Source organism: Carettochelys insculpta, chromosome 19 (genome assembly GCF_033958435.1).
Source record: "Carettochelys insculpta isolate YL-2023 chromosome 19, ASM3395843v1, whole genome shotgun sequence".
Lineage (NCBI taxonomy): Eukaryota > Metazoa > Chordata > Testudines > Carettochelyidae > Carettochelys > Carettochelys insculpta.
Window position 1 is genome coordinate 6,787,065 of NC_134155.1, and position 17,829 is coordinate 6,804,893.

The 17,829-nt window shown below is 49.5% G+C and overlaps 1 long non-coding RNA gene across 1 annotated transcript in view; it reads right to left on the reverse strand.

The window, feature by feature from the left end:
• The window catches only part of LOC142023156 (uncharacterized), a 55,828-nt gene extending 38,715 nt beyond the window's left edge, over positions 1–17,113 (reverse strand). Inside the window, exon 1 of the long non-coding RNA XR_012648134.1 lies at positions 16,968–17,113. This is a non-coding gene — a long non-coding RNA (uncharacterized LOC142023156). The remainder of the gene's footprint in view (positions 1–16,967) is intronic.
• Positions 17,114–17,829: the final 716 nt, after the last annotated feature.

Here is a 17,829-nt window from a genome sequence, read left to right on the forward strand (position 1 = left end):
AGACATAAATATGGGTCTCTAATCTCGGAAGCATTTGCTGATAATCTGCTCCACCCTTTGCAGATAGGCGTGCTCAGACTGTGCTAGGCTCCAGAGGAGCTCCTTGGAGGGAGGGGGTGGGGGCCGTGGCAGGGCTGGGAAGAGAAAAACTACTTCCCAGCCCCTCCCCTCTGGGCCACTCACTCCACCTTCCTGGAAAGCCCTAAATTATTTATAATGGTCCTTTTCCTCCTGTTCTACCCAGCCTGCTTGGGGCCCGATCCTGCACCCAGCAGAGCTGATGGCCACTTCCCATTGACAGCAGAAGAGGAGGATCAGGTGTTTAGTAGGCCATTTCAAACAGGCCTTTTCGTCTTCAAAGGGCTTCACAGTCCCCACCCAACCTCCCTGGATGGTATGTAACAGGCAAGGGGAGGCAGAGGGTCAGCGTGACTTCCCCAGGGATCGACCACAAGGCAGTGACAGAACGGGGATTTGACCACAGGCAGTTCTCGCTCTCGTGGTCAGGCCACTGAAGCACTGAGTGATGGGAAGCGTATACAATTAACGTCTGGAAAACATGAAGGCTGATTGGAATGAGAGCGAGAGGTCAACCACCTGGAAAATCTCCCCAACTGTGGTGGAAGCTCCATCACTGGGGATGTTTGAAACTTCAACTGGGAAAACCTCCACAAACATCATTAGGGACCAATCCGGCCCTTGCTCCAAGGAGAAAAACTTGGTGATCTAAGATGTCCCTGGGCGTAAAAGATGATTTTGACACATGTAGGCATTACGTAACTTCTTGGACCGCCTGAGCTCAGCCTCTCACCTCACCACACCCTCCTCCTCCTCCATCTGCATTTGGACTCTCACTGGGAGATGGAGGAAGGGAGGTGTGTCAATAAAGCATGCTCCACATTCGGGAAAGGATGCTGCAAAACGTTGCAAGGGAAAACAACCTGCTTTGAATCCTTAAATCAAGGGGGCCGAACTGAGAATGGATATATGTCGTAACAAATCCCCAGTCATTCAAACACACCCTCAGTCCATCTGGTTACATTGCCCTGCACCCCGCTACTTCTGTATGGTCCGGGAGACACTGGTCCTCAGCGGTGGGCTTTTGACTGTACTGGTGTGGTGTTCCCACTCGGTCAGCAGCCTTGCTCTGGGTGGACTGGGGTCAGTGTGCCTGTACGGTTGCAGGGAACACAGGCATAGGCTCAGTTAGGGCCCATGGAAATGGTGAACGCTGTGGCGCAGAGGTCTGTTATTGCCGATGGCAGATCTGTACCTTCGCTCCTTTCACAGGGGTCACCGAGCACAAGTGGGAAGCCCTCCCACGTAACGTGCTGCATATGAACAACAGTTGTTGAATAGGAACCAGCTTGTTGTACCATTCTAAAGCTACTCTGGGTCACATTTCACTTCTTCTTTGCTTTGTGCCATCGGAAGCCTATTACGTGTCAGATGTATGCCCCGTTGTACTGCATCCAGCCAGCTCCCTCAACTTCCCCAGGGAGCAGGAGAGAGCAGAATCCAGCCTATCGATTACTAGCTCAGATATGTCCCTGGTGAGGTAGACTGGGTTAAATGAAGCAGGGAGATAGGACAGTACGTTGCCAATGTTCCCACCAATGTTTCTATTATTGTTTCCCCCCATCTCCGTGTGGAATAAATGCTGTTATGTGCACCAGGGCATGCGTGGATGTGCACCACCATGCTGCCGGCTGTGGGCATGCTGCCAAATCAGATAGGAGGCATTTGAATGTCTCCAGGGTGTAACCTCTGTTCCCTTCACCCTGATTAGTCTTCTCAATGCCTCTGGAAATAGATGTTATTAGTCTCACTTGGGGCCCTCTAGGCTTATTTTTCATTCACTTTGAGAGTGATCTCCCCATTTCCTTCTCCCCTTCCTGTCCGCGTAGAAAGGTCTCCCAAACGCACACGATCAACAGCCGCAATTCACCGTATTGCCCCACAACAGCACCCGCAACCTTAACACCGTAGCAACCAAGCCAGGGGCCGTCCTGTCAACTAAGAGACATCTCTGCAGTTCCACACCAGCCTTCAGAGCAGAACATGTACTGGGCCAGTGCACCCAGCCTTGCTGGACTGGACTTGGGCAGCCACCCAGGAGAGACTTAGGTGCCACCCAGCCGCTTAGCAGAGCGCCCACAGCCGGCAGTGTGTGTTTCTACTGGTGGTGCGCATCTGCACACGCCTAGGTGCACATAAAATTTATTCCACTCGTGGATGGAAAAAGTTGGCGGGAACACTGGCCCTCTTGACCAGTGGCAAAGCCCAGGGGCAGGTCACTTGATCTTGGCATGAGTCTCAAGTGTTAAGACAAGGCAAAAGCAAGAGTGAGTATTCCAGTGAGCTTTCATGCATGTTAGATTTCAGTACAATTCATCCTCCTTCCCAGGCAAATGCAAAGAGCTGTTTATTTACATACACCTGCATGCCTTGCAAAACCCACATTAGTATGTTACCAACTAGCTGCTGCCCTGCACTGAGATCCTGCGTACCCCAATATTTTCAGATATACATAGGCCAGCTACCATGGGCGGGCCTGCATCTTGGCTAGTAACTGGGGGGCACATTTCTCTACCAGAAAATAATGGAGAAAACACATGCTCCATCTAGTGGTAACAGTTGTAAATTTAACAAAAGCTTCTGAGTGCTCATTTTTAGTTCCATTCAAGGGACCAACACCTGCGGTAAGCCTCCATCCAGGAAATCTCATTGCAATCAGTGGAATTCGAGGGAGGAAGTGACTCCAAAACACTTCCAGCCTGTAGAAGTTAAATAGTGAGAGGTATCTGGAAGGCAGGGAGGTGGGAATCCATGTTAAACTGAACAGTACTTTGCTTATGTGTTTGTTTATTTAAATCTAGTGGCTTTTCCTCTGTGCCCTTAATTTTCAGTCTGAAGTTTGACACCCATGCTCGAGAGAGAGAAAAGTGAAATGCCAGGCAATCCAAAGGTGGAAACACCTAAAAAGCCAGCCAGGACACTGCGGGGGGATAGAGGACCCTTGCTTAAAATACTGTTTTCCAAATGATCAGTTACAGAAGGGTCGTAGTTTTCTTTTTGTTTTTCTTTATTTCCATTTTTATTTCTGCCTATGATTCACTACCCAGTATATAGAAAGACTTATGGAAATTAGATGGGGCATTGGACAATCACATGGCCACACTGGAAAGCAAGAGGATCCTACAGTTAATCTCAGAGTCTGGTGACTTTCACAATGGCACGTAGCGGGGCCTCCCCTTATCCTGTACTACTCTGGCACCCTCACAGTGGGTGAATGCTAGACACGTGGATGTTTCTGAGAGTGGCATATAAAACATAAGCCTGAAACAAGTATGGTTGGTTTGCTCTGGGGGATGGATCTTGATGGATCTCATTTTTTGCTTTCAAGAAAAATGCATTGAGGGGCCCAAAGCTGGAAAGAAGCGAGACAAAGAATGGAGGAGGGAGAAAACGGCTCCAGAAAGATCTGCTATGAATGAGTTAGACTGAGTTCAGAAATAGCTAAAACCCCACAGGCAGGAAGCCACAGATGTCTGCATCTGAGGCTGAAACAGCTGAGCCAATGAGGGTCTTTCAAATTCCAGTCTTAACTCTGCTCACCTTCTGCTTTGGATTCATGAAACAATTCTTCATTCCCCATCTTAAGCCATTCCATTGTTTTATCATCACACCCTAATAATAATCAAACAGCAAATCATTTTCATCTGAGAAGGGGTGACTTTATAATGGGGAACAAAAAGTTTTGTTCACCTAATTCCACATGCACCTTAGGGGTTATAAAGTCTAAAGTGTGGTATTCCAATACATCACAGCATCAAACACCTCCACAGCCAATTTTATTTGTCTTCACTGAATAAAACCACTTGAGTTTAGAGCCAAAAGGATCTTTACCTTGGCTGAGCTACACTACATGCATGATGTGTTGCTTGTTGAAATCATCTTGAAATGCACTGTGAAATGACTTCACTGTTCCTGAAGGGCTTTGGGTTGACAGCAATGGAAATTAAAGCGCCTTATTCATGCACAGAAGAGGTAGAGCCAGAACAACGGCATTACAAAATCTGCAAGTGCTGGCCCTCGTAATCATGTTCCTCCCTGAACTGGAGGGATCACATTGAACATCGGCGTTCCCGACGCCTGCATTCTAACTCTGCTGAGACTGCCAGTCAGACGGCCCAGTCGTGACCACGGCTTTTTCATATCTACTAGGAACTGGGCTGAGACCAGTGTGCCCTGTAAGCTGAGCACCTGGGAGGCTGCCCAGGAGAGATTCAGATGCTGCCCAGCTGATTAGCAGAGTGCCCATAGCACCCACAGCCACCAGCATGTGTTTCTGTTGGTGGTGCACCTGTCTTGCTGCACATAAAATTTATTCTGCCTGCAGATGGAAAAAATTAGAGGGAACACTGAGACTCAACAAACCCATTTCACAAGGGCCTCCGAGTGCTGGGCTTTCACTGGGCTACAGACCAGGCCAGTTTTCACCAATACTCCCGGCTGCTTCTCTGCCCCTAGGAAAGGGCTTTCAGGGCTAGCTAGGGCTCTTTAAATAATGTCGACAGCTGTAAGAAAGCCAAGTGCTACAGCTCGGGATTGGTCCCAGCCGTGAAAGAGAAATCACACCCCTCCCACCTTCCCCCGACGGGATCCTGGTGTCCATTCAGCGACTGGACTGTGTCTATGGGCAGTGAGCAGAGAAGCAACCGCAGGTGCGCCTGAGTCAGCCCTGCCCCTTCGGGCTTTGACGTCGGGCGACATCTGGTGGGCAAAGGCGGAACTGTTTTCTGCAGAATTAGTCTGCAGCAGTTGCAGCTATTCGAGGATATTTGCAGAGTGAAGCCAGGAGTCAAGACCCTGGCATATGGCATAATGGAGGGTTCGAAGGGGAGAGGCAGACCTCCCGGAGAATGGGGAGATGATGTAGGAGATGGGTGCAGAGCTAGTGTACAGAAACTGAGCCAGGGAAAGATGGAAGGAAATAGTGAGGGAGGCATCAGACACGAAGGGGCACTGAGCTCCTGGTTGTTGATGATGGTGGTGGTGGTGGTGGTGGTGCTAGGGGCTGGACACCCCCCCACACACACATATTTGCTTAGTAACAAAGTTCCCTACGTGACTTCCAATGGCCCCTGCAGCGGTCAGGCCAGGAGGTGTCCTCTGGTGCTACTGGGAACAGTTAAGACAAAAGGATCCAAGGGGCTAAATATTCAAAACCAAGCTCCAAGGGGGATCCTTCTGCTTCCTGCTGGGCTGTCCCAGAACGGGCTGCAAAGCCACTTTCTCCTCAGCCCAGAGCGAGGTCATCCCCACAGATGCAGGATCGCTGGGAAGTGGGTTGGGGGTGAACAAACAGCGCCTGTTTAAAAGCAGAGCTCGAGGCAGAATAAAGAGAGAGATCTCATTTCCGTAAGCGCCACTCCTCTGACAGGAGGGGCGAGATCCTGGGTTTTCGGATCCAGAACGCTAGCTCTTATTAAGGCTCTGTTATCACCTCCTTTTCTGTATCAGCACAAGCCTGTCCCGTGCTGAGCCGAGACGTTTGTGCCTGGCCTCTTGTTTCATGGGGGGGAGTGCACGCAAGACCTTCGCTGTTTCAGGTGAGAAGCTCAGAGTTCATACCCACAGACAGCCTCCTGCTGTTTAAAAAAGCCCCTCTTGGGACATATTCGCTCCTCATGCTGGAACATGAAGTTTTCGTTTTCTAAACAACACGCCCTAGCAGCAGGCTCTCCCTGGGAAAGCTCATAGGAATTCCTGTTTAATCTGGAGATATACAGTATATATAAGTTGAGCCCTAAAAAGATACCGATCTCTTTCACTGCCCCCAGCATGTATAAATCATTTCAATAAACTGAGAGACTCCCCTTTCCCCTCAAACATCCTGTTCTCAGCGCCCATGTTGCTTTTCGCTAGAATAAGCTTTGCCTGTAAGTAAACAGTGGTTTTGCTTCCCATCCCAAGTCATGAGCACAAGATCAAAGTGGCGATTGCTGCTACCTCTGCAGCCCAGATCCTGCTTACAACTGGGAATCAAAACCGAGTTGTTGTCTTGCAGTAGATTCAGCTGCTTGCAACGGGGAATTCAAATCCTCTTCTGTCTGCAAGCAAACAGCTGTGTTATTCACACACCCATCCACCCGCACGTGTATAGGCTACCACGCCTGTACAGGAGCAAGATTGCACTCATGCCCCAGGGTGCATATGCCAGAGAGTTAAAATCCCACCAAGTACAGCTGGAGCTTTGGGTGCTGAGCGGCTGTGAAAGCCAGGTGCTCAGATTTTCCAAACAGTGGCTGATGCTAAGGAGAAGCCAATGGGGCTATGGAGGTTAGGAGGTACTGTGCCCTCTTCCTGGAGCCCAGGTTTCTTCCACAATGACACAAGAGCAGGTCAAGCACCAAGCAGGGCCTCCTGCTGCACAGACTGAGAGAGTGTCTTATTTTAACTTTATTTCAAAATAGGCTCTTTCGGCATTTGGTGCTACAGGGATGCCAAACTAGCGCACCCATCATTCGAAAAACATTTTGAAATAGCGGGAGTGTTTCGTAGGCCTGGTCTGCATTGGGGAACAAAATCCATCCCAGATACGCATCCTGGCTAGAATCGAGGTATCAGGATGGACTTGGTTCCCTGGAGAACATCAGGGCTCTTCCGGCTTCCACTGACCTCCCTTACTCCACGGATAGCGTGGAGTACCACGGTCAATGGCTAAGCCCAGCGAGATCAAGACTATGTCTACATTACTGTGGCAGATCAACCTGCTCAGGGTCGATCGTTGGGGGTGTCGTTTTGCTCATGCACAGAATGGTGCCTTCTGGGGTCAACGTGGACCCTGTAACTCCTTGCAAGCTGCAAGAATTAAGAAAAGTCAACAGAAGGAACACTCCTGTCGACCTTCTTCCGTGGAGACAGCCACAGAAGTCAACGGCTGAAAAGTTGATTAGCTATGCAATTGGCATAGCTAAAATCACATATCTGCCTTCAATTGGAATGATTAGTGTAGACAAAGCCCCATTTTGCTGCATCTTCACAAATGAGGCAAAAATCACATTCTGGAATATGGATCGTGGTGCGTCAAATGCCTGGTTAGTACAGACATACCCGGAGCAGCTATTTCAGAATACCGAGGCCAGAAATAGCTCTGCCATGTAGACATAGCCCAATGAGCACTGAAAGCAGAACAGTCTTGTTCAGTTTTCCTTTGAAAAGGCTGATACAGTTTAATATTGACCAATGCAAGAGTTCAGGGCTTTGAATAAGCTCCAGACCACTGGTTGTTATGCCTTGGTCTATACTTGAGGTGCCCTTTGAGGCCTTGACACTGAAGAAATAAAACCACAATGATCAAGCCAAGTTAGGGTTTACTAACTGGGTTGCAAAGCCATTAGGGTCTGAAGTCAAAGCTGCCCTACAACCAGGAGTAAAGTAAAGGGTATAGCAAAAACAAACAAAGCCAGCTGCCAGGTAACACCGCTGGCCCAAGACACTTCTACAGAGAGGCAAAAAGAAAATAGTGACCACCATGTAAAATCTCCAGCGCTCAACAAAAGCCTCCCGTGCCCAGTCAGGGGTGGCACAGGGCCAGAGTGAAAGAACCCCCCCACCTGGATTCTACCTGGATTTTCAGCCACAATTAGAGCAGGATGCAATAACTGTCTTTATGGAGAGAGACAGTGGCAAAGGAGGAGAGGGGGAACACGGGGAAACACTGTGGAATTTACCAGACAGCTGGCCAAATGGGTGTTCACTGCAATTGACTAATTCCATATCAATGTAACCCAACCCTCCCCACACACACACCATTCTAATCTGCTTTGCTCTGCTCTGCTCAGGCTGTGTCATTGGCTGGCAATATCCATCTCCTTTTTTGACAGGAGCACGGCCAGCTCTCTCTAACTGCCCTAAATGTTTGTAAGCGTTTACAAATCCCCTTCCTTGGCTGCTGGCTGAGCATGCAGCTCTGCCTTAGATGAATTGCTAGCCAATTGGAACGGCCATTATTTTTAAAGGAGACCAAAGAAATCTTAAAGCATCTCAACCTAATGACCTTGTCCCTGGATTAGTAATTGGGGAACAAAAGAGAAAATCTGCTTTAGCCAGAAGGGGCTGTGGCAAACACTGGGGGCCCTTCTGGGGCCCTGGAATAACTTTGATTTACTCCTAAAAGGAACAGCCCAAGAAAAAAAAGTTTCAGTCCAAATTCCTCCTGGGCGTGGTAAGATCCATCATGGGGGAGGAGGCAGCAGAACTATGTTGGAAACAGCTTTTGGTTTTCACCCATGTGAGGGATGGATAGGTCAGTGCTTTGAGCATTGGCCTGCTAAATCCAGGGTTGGGAGCTCAATCCTCGAGGGTACCATTTAGGCACCTGGGGCAAATAGCTTTAAAAAAATTGTCAGGAATGGTGCTTAGCCCTGCTGAGAGGGCAGGGGACTGGACTCAATGACCTCTTGATGTCCCTTCCAGCTCTAGGAGACAGGTATAGCTCCATATTACATACATAGCCTGCTAGTGAATTCCATTCTCTAATCCCATATCTTACTGGTGGGGTTTGATGGTCTCACTTTCCTTTCTTCCAGGCATCCCAGAAATCCCCAGCAAAATAAAAAGAGGGGGACACTTTAGGCAGCAGAACCCCCCAAGTTCTCCAGCTAGGAGGAGAAATCAGAAGGGAATGGATTGGAATTAAGACAAGGTATGAATTGGGCTGCAGAAGTCATCAGTGGTCAGTTTCACTCCCTAGGGTATTAGCGAAGTGCAAGGGCTACTGAAACACCACCCCCTTTCCAGCTGCACTCAAACCCCAAGCTGTCTCCAGTTCCCTTCACCTTGGATCACACCGATTTAATCCCAGTATCCTCTGAAATCACAGACAACGGATGCCAAAGGGGGCCAAAGCATCCCACACAGGTGAAGAAAGCCAGGGGCTTGGTTAAAGTCAGGCAATTTGGCAGGTGTGTTATGGGTGGTCTGCTCTTTACAACTACCCCAGTCTACGCTAGTTGCAAAGGCACATGCAGGTGTTCTGTGGGACATGCAAATTTACATACAATCAGCAGTAGGGTGTGTGTGTGTAAACAACATATACAGGGCAGAACAGAAGTTTTCTGTCTATGTGGGCTACATAGGGTGCATGTATATTTTACACACACACACACACACAATAAAAAAGTCTGATTCACCCTGTGTGTGTTTGTATGTTGCCTAACTACACACAAGGGCTTCCATTGACTATAGGCCATCTGTAAGTGCGCTACATGTCTGACACACACAAACTGGAGCAGAAAAAAGCTTTCAGTCCAGGCACTGCCTTGCCTATACACGCTGTGGGCGTCCCTTACAGAAGCTGAACTGGCTTCCAAAGCTCTCTGCACGCTTACTTGCTTTGCAAACACGTACTCCTGTTTTAATGCCTCTGTAGGCACCGGCCTGTCTACCTAGAGACGCATACCTCCTCCCTGGACATTGAAGAGGATTTAAAAGTAACCATCATTTTGAAAAAAAACAAAACAAAACCACACCACTTCAGAACTCCATTACAAAGGAGAACAGCTGAACTGGAATTCATTTGCAAATTCAAAACACTACAGTTAGGCCTTAATAAGGCTCTCGATTGATGAGCACTCTATAGAGGCAACTTCCCCTCCGCAGATATTCAGATCTCTCCATCAGCTACACTGAGTGGCCACAGTCACCCTGACAGATCATCCTTACTTACAATGGAGAGAAACTCTTTTTTCCCCCAGTCATTTTTCTAAGGTAGATATGAGCCTTTTTATTTCCTCTCCACTCCGTCTGAAGAAGCAGGTTTTGCCTAGGAAAGCTCATGCCCTAATAAATCCCTCGAGCCAGGGTTTCCCAAACTTTATATAGTTGGGGGCCAGTTTTTTCAGTACCTTTTATTGCGGTCCAAAAACATAAACGCATATAAAAAAAAGAGTGAAAAATGAATAAATTTTTACTGTTTATTATTTAATCATGATAATAATAGTACACAGTGATCACTTCCATAATTTTCTAAGGACTGGTATTTTTTTCTCCCAAGGACCAGTACTGGGCCACAGACCACCCTGTGGGAAACGCTGCCTTAAGCCTTGTCTATACTTACCAGAAGATCAACACACTGTGGTCGATCTTCCAGAGTTTGATTTTGCACATTTGGTGAAGATGCAGCAAAATGGACTGCTCTAGGCTCGGCTGCGGACCCTGGTATTCCATGCTATCTGGGGGTAGGTCTATATGTACAGGGGGTTCAACGCACCACAATTGATCCCCTGGAGTTTGATTTTGTCACATCTGTGAAGATGCAGCAAAATTGATCTCTCTGGGCTATCGCATGGAGTAGGGACATCATCACGAGCCGAAGAGCCCAATCTACACCGGGGAACAAAGTTAATCCTGATACATTGATTCTTGCTATGAGAATGATGTAGGTGGAACTGCATATCTGGAATCAACTTTGTTCCCTACTGTAGCCCAGGCTGCGTCGAGAAAGGCTACATCTACATTGCCTCAGAAGATAGACCTGCTCAGGGTCAATCTTCCAGGGAGCCATTTCACGTGCATGGGAAACGGTGCTTTCTGGGCTCAACATCAACCCCGTAACGCCTCGCGAGCCATGTGGATCAAGGACGGTCGACAGGAGGAGCGTGGCTGTCGACCTTCTTCCATGAAGACAGCTACGGAAGTCGATGGCTGAAAAGTTGATGTTAGTGACGCAATTGGCGTCGCTAAAAATCACGTATCAGCCAACGACCGCTACGTCTAGTTGGACGTAGCCTAAGGGAGGTCGATGTGAGACTAAAGAGGCTCGGCCTCACTAGGGAAGTAGGTTGGTTCCAATACGGTGATTCTAGCTACGCAAATGCCATAGCTAGAACTGCGCATCTGAAATCCACCTAGGCCTCCTCTATGCTTACTGGAGAAGACCGACTGCTCCGGGTAGATCTTCCGGGGGCACTGTTCTGCGCATGCATGAAAGGCACATTCCAGGGTCAGCATTGACCCTGTTACTGCTGCATGGTAGTAAGGAAGGGTGACGGGAGCAGCGCTCCTGTTGACCTTCTGCCATGAAGACAGGCGCAGAAGTTGACAGCTGCAAAGTCAATTTTTGGTACCTAATTGGCATAACAGCTGTTGACCTTCAAGCTAAATCTAGATGCAGCCTTTCCCTTAGCCTCTACGGCATTACAAGACTCTGGTCTTCGCCTCTCCAAAGAAAGCGGCTCCCTCTGCACCAGCTGAAGGTGTCCGAGGGGCGGCCTTGTTAGCCTCTAGCTTCACACATAACAAGCAGTCCTGTGGCACCTGAGAGACTAACAGATCTATTTGGTCCTGAGCTTTGGTGGGTCAGAGCCACTTCATCTGACAAATGACCTTCATCGGAACAAGTGGGTTTTACCCAAGGAAAATCAGTCTGTTGGTCGCTAAGGTGCAGCAGGTCTGCTTTTTACTAGCGAAAGGAACTGCTGGGCCATCAACATACACACTAGGGCTGTGTCTATGGGGCAGAGGCTCCAGGAGCTAGGGCGGCATGCTACCCACCCATGCAGTGATGGATTAACCTAAAGGCAAAAGGGGAAGGATCCCCCAGCTCCATAACTCCATTTTGTTATAGATCTGAAGAAGTGGGTCTGTCCCAGGAAAGCTCGCCACCTGACAAATCATTTTGCTTGTCTTTAAAGCACTGCAGGACTGCTGGCTTGGCTTGCGTCAACCAGTCACTTGAATTCTTGCTTTAAAATCAATCAAAGGGAAATTTCACAATGCATCATGAATAATCAGCACGATTAGATGTTAATGCACAAATGCTGATGTTGCCTTAATATTATAACACGGGGGGCTTGTGGCACTGATGTCCCAGGGTCCCACCTGTGCCTTGCCTTTCCCGGCCCTTGGCTACCGGCAGGCTAAGCTTGGCTTGAAGAGTAAAGACTCAAAAATGAAGCAGGAAAACAACAATTGCTGCATTAATGTTTTTTTTTTAAATCCAAAACAATTTTTTTTCAGAGAATAATTAAAATTATTAATTAAAATAACGACGGCTACGCTTGGCTTGAACAATGAAGGCTCAAAAACGAAGCAGAAGAACAATTGCTGCATTATTCTTCTCAAGCCAAAGCATTTTTTTTCAGAGCATCATTAAAATTATTAATTAAAATAATAACCCCCCCAGCCCGCCCCCCGCGAAGATCTGGCCGAACCCTAACGCCCCTTAAACTCTCCCCCTTTGCAGGGCCAGGGGCTCCGGTCCGCGCTGGCAGGAGCCCTGCAGTTCGGCCGGGACTCCGGCGAGCGGCTCCCGCCGGCGCCCGAAGGGTTAAAGGCAGCTGACCCGTCCATTGATCAGCCATTGATCGCGGCAGACAAAAGCCCCCGCGCGGCGGCCCGCCTCGCTAATTGGGGAGCCGCAGCTGGAGGGACCGGCCCGCGCTGCCTTTGTCCCCGCGGAGGGCAGCCGCTGTGCCCGGCCGGCAGGCGTCAGGCGCCAGCTCTAGGACAAAGCGCTGTCTGCAGCCAGGCGGCCAGCTCCCAGCCAGCCTTAACCCCTTCGCGGCCCCGCCAGGGCGCAGGCCCTCGGCGTGGAGACAGGCCTGGCCCTGGGCAGGGCCCTGCGATCGGCTCCACTCCGTTTGGGACGGGGGCTTCTCCTGTAGCTCCCAGTTCCCACCCGCCTCCCAGGGAAGACGAACAGTCCTGGTAGCGCCTTCCAGCCTTAGCCGGGCAGGCTGCTGCCCTCATGGATAAATGCCTAGTCTTTCAGGCGCTAGGGGGACGCCTTGTGTTTGGGGAAGCTGCAGATTAACAGGGCCACCCCTCTGAGACTACTTCCCACGGAAGTTTATTTTCTCCAGGGCTAAAAATGCAGCCGAGCCCAGGGCCTCCTGCTCCAAACCTTGGGGTGAATTCACCCAGATCAAGTGCCTGGCTCCTGCATTCAGAGCAGAAAACGCTGGAGGATGCCAATACCCTGCCCAGCACCCCCGCGGGCAGGCAGGTGAGATGAGTAACAGCAGCAGGCTTGCCAGAAAACCTCCCACACATCAGGGCCAGTTTTAGACAAGGCAAAGCAACTTGGCCAAGGCCAAACAGTGAGTCAGTGTCAGAGCTGGAATTAACCCTCACCACCTCCTAATCTAAATTACCCCACTACCTCCTGACTACCACCACTGCTCACGTTTCCAGATCCCTGCTGCCTTCTGCAAAATTATAATTTTCAAGTGGGTAAATTTTACCAGAAGGCATTATTAGAGCCCAGTAATAACATGATGAATGGCTTTGTCCTTTGTTGCTCACTACACAAAGCAGGTATGATTTCTCTTTAACTGTTCCTCATGCCAGATTTCTCAGTGTCCTTTTGGGCATTTCATTTACTCCATGGGCTGCCAGACAAAATGTGAGCTCTTGCCAGGGTTTAAAAGTCGTGATCCGGTTTCTGCTTGGAGGAGTGTGGCAATTAGATTTCTGGGAGGAATACTCCAAGGGAAAGGCTTTTAAAATTCACCTTCCATAAACATTTGCAGTAATAAAAACTTGATTGCAGAAGTGTCCACAGATAGAGAAAAGATGGAGGAGTATAAATTGGGTGCCTGAGATTTGTTCAAACCTTTGAATAAGTATTCACAAGAGCCTTGTGCCCTGTTCTTGTGAATACACACCAGACAGCTTTTTTAAAACCCTGAAATTAGGTCTCTCTTTCACACAAACATAAGACATATTTTCCCTCCCAACAATACAAAGCTTTTGATTCTCCAACACTGTTAAGGAGACCTCTGGCCACACAGCCTCTTACGGCCTGTCTGAAGCCAGTTTACCATCTCAGTCATGCCTGCGCCCTTTGTTTTCCCACCACAGGTATATGCAGTTTTACATTATGTCACTAAGTTTTTACAATGCTAGAAGACTCCATTTACCAACCTCTTAAGTCACACACCATTGTCCCTTCCCTCCGACAGCCCCCACAAGGGTTGGCATCTCTTCCTCCTGGCTGTTGCCAGGATATAGAGCCATTAATAATTTTAGGAGCCTTACTTGAGATGTTACCTGAGCTTGATTTGCAGCCAGTGCTGAGCATTCACCCTCTGCAGGGGGTGGTAAGAAAAATCAGCCCCTTTACCGTTTTTCAAGTGGAACACCCCCTAAAACATTCAGTCATCCAAAGCCTCTTTGGACATTTTTGGCCTCACCAAATGCAATGGGGCATACAGGAGTACTCCTGTGCACGATGCTTAAATACCACTAGATCTTACAAAACACCTGAGGACAGTAGATGATCAGCAGAACAGGCACCACCTTATTACTGTGAGCAAGAGCGAGGTGGAGCCCAGCCCAGCTTTGCCACAGGCATGGAGATGTGCAGAATTACATGCATCTTCCATGTCGCTTTATACCAAGATTAGACTACAGGGTGTGTCAGACCAGAGTAATTTCACGTATCCATTTATTTAAAAAAAGAGGTAGTATGTGGCCAATGGTTACTGATGATGTTAAAGTTCCTTAAATGTAGGATGTATCAGCGGCTCCCATTCTGTGTGGCTGAGAGAGAGAGAGATTTATTGTTGCTGGAACGCTTTCTGCTGCCACAAATGAGAACACACACCCCCACCCCCCGCCGCACCTTTGCCCTCTGTTGGTAAGCACTGAGATCAGGCTGCTCCAGGAGGGTCACACTTCCAGGCTTCTCTAGTCTTTATATGCTGAGCTTCCGTGGGAATTTTACCCAAGTACTGCATAACTACTGAGTCCTCATGCACCTGGGGTCAGAGTCTGTCCATAGCTGCCCCGGCATTAAAGGACAGACTCACCTTTCATTGTGGTCAGAGGGAGCTGGTCACCGATTTCAGCCTGAGGAAGAGGCTGAGCCTGATGCAGAAGTACCAAGCACTCACCCACTTAGAAACAAACACGTGTTTAGAGTCTGATGGCACCTCGTGACCAGACCCTGTACCAGCCAAGATCTACGCCCCACGTACCCCTCATCATTTTGCACTGCAAGCCATGTGGGCAGACACTGGGCCCACACAGAGCCCCCTGAATTCAGTGGGGCTTTGCCACCACACATTTCCCTGCTACATCCAGGCCTTGCACGATAGTGTCCCTCCATCACCGAAGCAGCACAATTCCTTTTAGCTTGGCTCCACTAAACTGATTTGTTACAAGGAAAGCACAAAGGACACCCTATTCCTTTCCTGCATAAAGGATACAGAGGAACTTCCTGCGATACACAGCCAGTCTAGAAATAGTCTTTGTCCAGCCCTGATGCTTTATACCCCAAACACTCGACAAACACACTGCAAAAAGGAAGCAAATGTTTAAACAATTTACCAGCCCTAACCTCAGAATAGCTCTGATGGCTCTATTCTTGAATTTGGGGATGTGGCTAGGAGCCTTTTCCCTATAGATATTTTATTTTAAACCTACCTTCCTTGTCCCTCCTGCCAGCCAGCGCTTCTCTGATTAAATGTGACTAGAAACATTGCTTTCCCGAAAAAGCGGGTCTACCCCATGAAAGCTCAACACTTAGCAAATTATTGTGTTAGTCTTCAAAGTGCTACATGAGTGCTTTTTTGTTTTGTGATACAAACTAACACAGCTACCACTCTGTAACTATTTACCTGGGAAGTGGTTCTCTTTATAATAGATCCCTTCCACTTCCTAAAGGCAGACTCCAGATATCGCCCATCCTGAATTATATTTCTTCAGAAATAACTGAGAGCGCCCGTGTCAGTAACTTCATTTCCTTCTCCATAGAAAAGAAGTTTCCAGGCTGTGAGAACTGTTACTCAGTTGTAGATATATTAAGAACCAAGCCTGTTACAGTGTACATTAGTCACACGAACACGGTTGCGCTTGCAACGTCACCATTCTATTATCTTAGCCACACATCCAATTTCTCTGCTTTAAATATTTTATCAGTTGAGCCATTTGCATTTGTTTTAAAGAAAGACTTTTGTTTAAATTCAGGATAATCAAATTAACCAATGTGACAGTACTGGGATGGCAAGATTACTGTAGCCAAAGGAAGGTGAATCTAAAGGAGTATGTTTTTATGGAGTTGAAATCCATGAGTGACATGCTATACAAACCCTGTATTGTAAGTGTCTACTCCAGTCATCTGATGAAGTGGTTCGTACACCTCATAACCCAACGCCTTGTGTGTGTGTGTGAGAGCGAGGGAGAGAAAACTGAGTACTGGCCTCTCAGCAGCCCCAGCCATGGGACTGGAAGTGGAGAGGAGTACCAGCTCCTTCTTCTTTTCTCCCCACAAAAAACGCACTGCATTTGTTAGTCTTTAAGATGCTCCAGGACTGCTTGGTTTTGAACAGTTATTTCGACTCTGCTAGAAATTGTTTAACACAGGCCAGAGACTATTTCAATTATAATACATAAACTGAAATAAAATGGGGGAGCGGCAGTTACTTTTAAGGAAAAACCATCACCAACTGCATCAATGAGAACAAAAACTCGCCAGGACCTGTAACAGGGCCAATATCCAAGCCGAAAGTTCTGCTCGGTGGCAAGCCTGCCTTTTGTTCACCCATTTCGCCAGCAGAGGGCGCCCTCCGCACAACACCGCTCCGCCGGCGGCCCCAGCCCTGCCCACGTCCGCCCTAACAAAACAACGTGGGTAATAAATCTCCCAGCGACTGAGAAGAGGGTAATTGGTGAAGAAAAGGGGGTTGTTTATGGCAAAGCGCTAAGGCCCTGAAGTTCTCTTCCCCCCACTGCGGCAGTAGGACCCGCTGACCTCTTTGGAGGCTGAAGCGAAACATTTCTTAGGGGTGGGGCTGTTTTTAGCGGGCAAAGCTGGGCGGGAGGGAGGTCAGGGATGCAGACCAGCCCCGGGACCGAAAGAAAGAGAACCCGATTGCTCGGGGGCGCCCCCAGGCTCGTCGGTGAAACTCCCCGAGTAGCAGCCAGGGGCAGGGCGCGGCTTCGTAACGCGTTACCTGGCAGCCGCTGGAAACTCCGCTCGAGTTTTCCTTTGCCAGTCTCTAGCCGGCAGCAGGGCCCCCGCTGCAGCCACGGCTGGGCCCCCGCCTCTGCCTCGGCCCGGCTGCTTCCCACCTGTTAGCAAACCGGCTCCGAGGGGCCTGGCCCCGTGCAATGGGGGGGGGGGGGGGGTGGAGGGGAAACTCCCGCTCTCCCGGCTTGAAAGAGTCGGTGCAGCTCCCGCTCCGCCCTTCTCCCGCGCGAGCGGGAGCTCCGAGTGCTAATTGGATCGATGATTAATCGCCCGCAGCTCGGGGCGGGGCGGCAACGGGCCGGGGAGAAACTCGCGCTTGCAGGGCCCGGGGGCTGCAGTACGGGGGACACCCACTTGCCCCTCGGCCCATGGTTTCTTTTTTGGGGGGACGGGGCGTTTCGCTGCCTGCTAACCCCGCCCCCGACGCCCCACACCCCGCAGCCGGGAACCGGGATCGCAAATGCACCAGGCGCCGGCGGCCGTTTACACGGGCAGGAAGCGGAGCGGCTCCGATTCGCCGCCGCGGGGGGTGGGGGGTGTGCTTGGAGTTAAAGTGCCACAAAACGTGGCCAGGCGCTCGCCGGACCGAGCCCAGCCGCGGCCGCTTTAAATCCAAGGGGGGCTTCTCCTCCTGGGTCTCCCCATAACGCCAAGCGGATGTTTATAGGCACTGGAGCGTTTTCGTCCTTCCTGAGCGGAGTGAGAGGCAGCTCCGCCGCCTCCCTACGCATCCTCCACCTGCCAACAACAGCGAACTCATTGTTAAAGGGGCCGAACGTAACCAAGTCCCCACGCTGCGGAGGCCAACTCTTTATAGGGTAATTTAAGGCTTCTCTTAAGGGCTG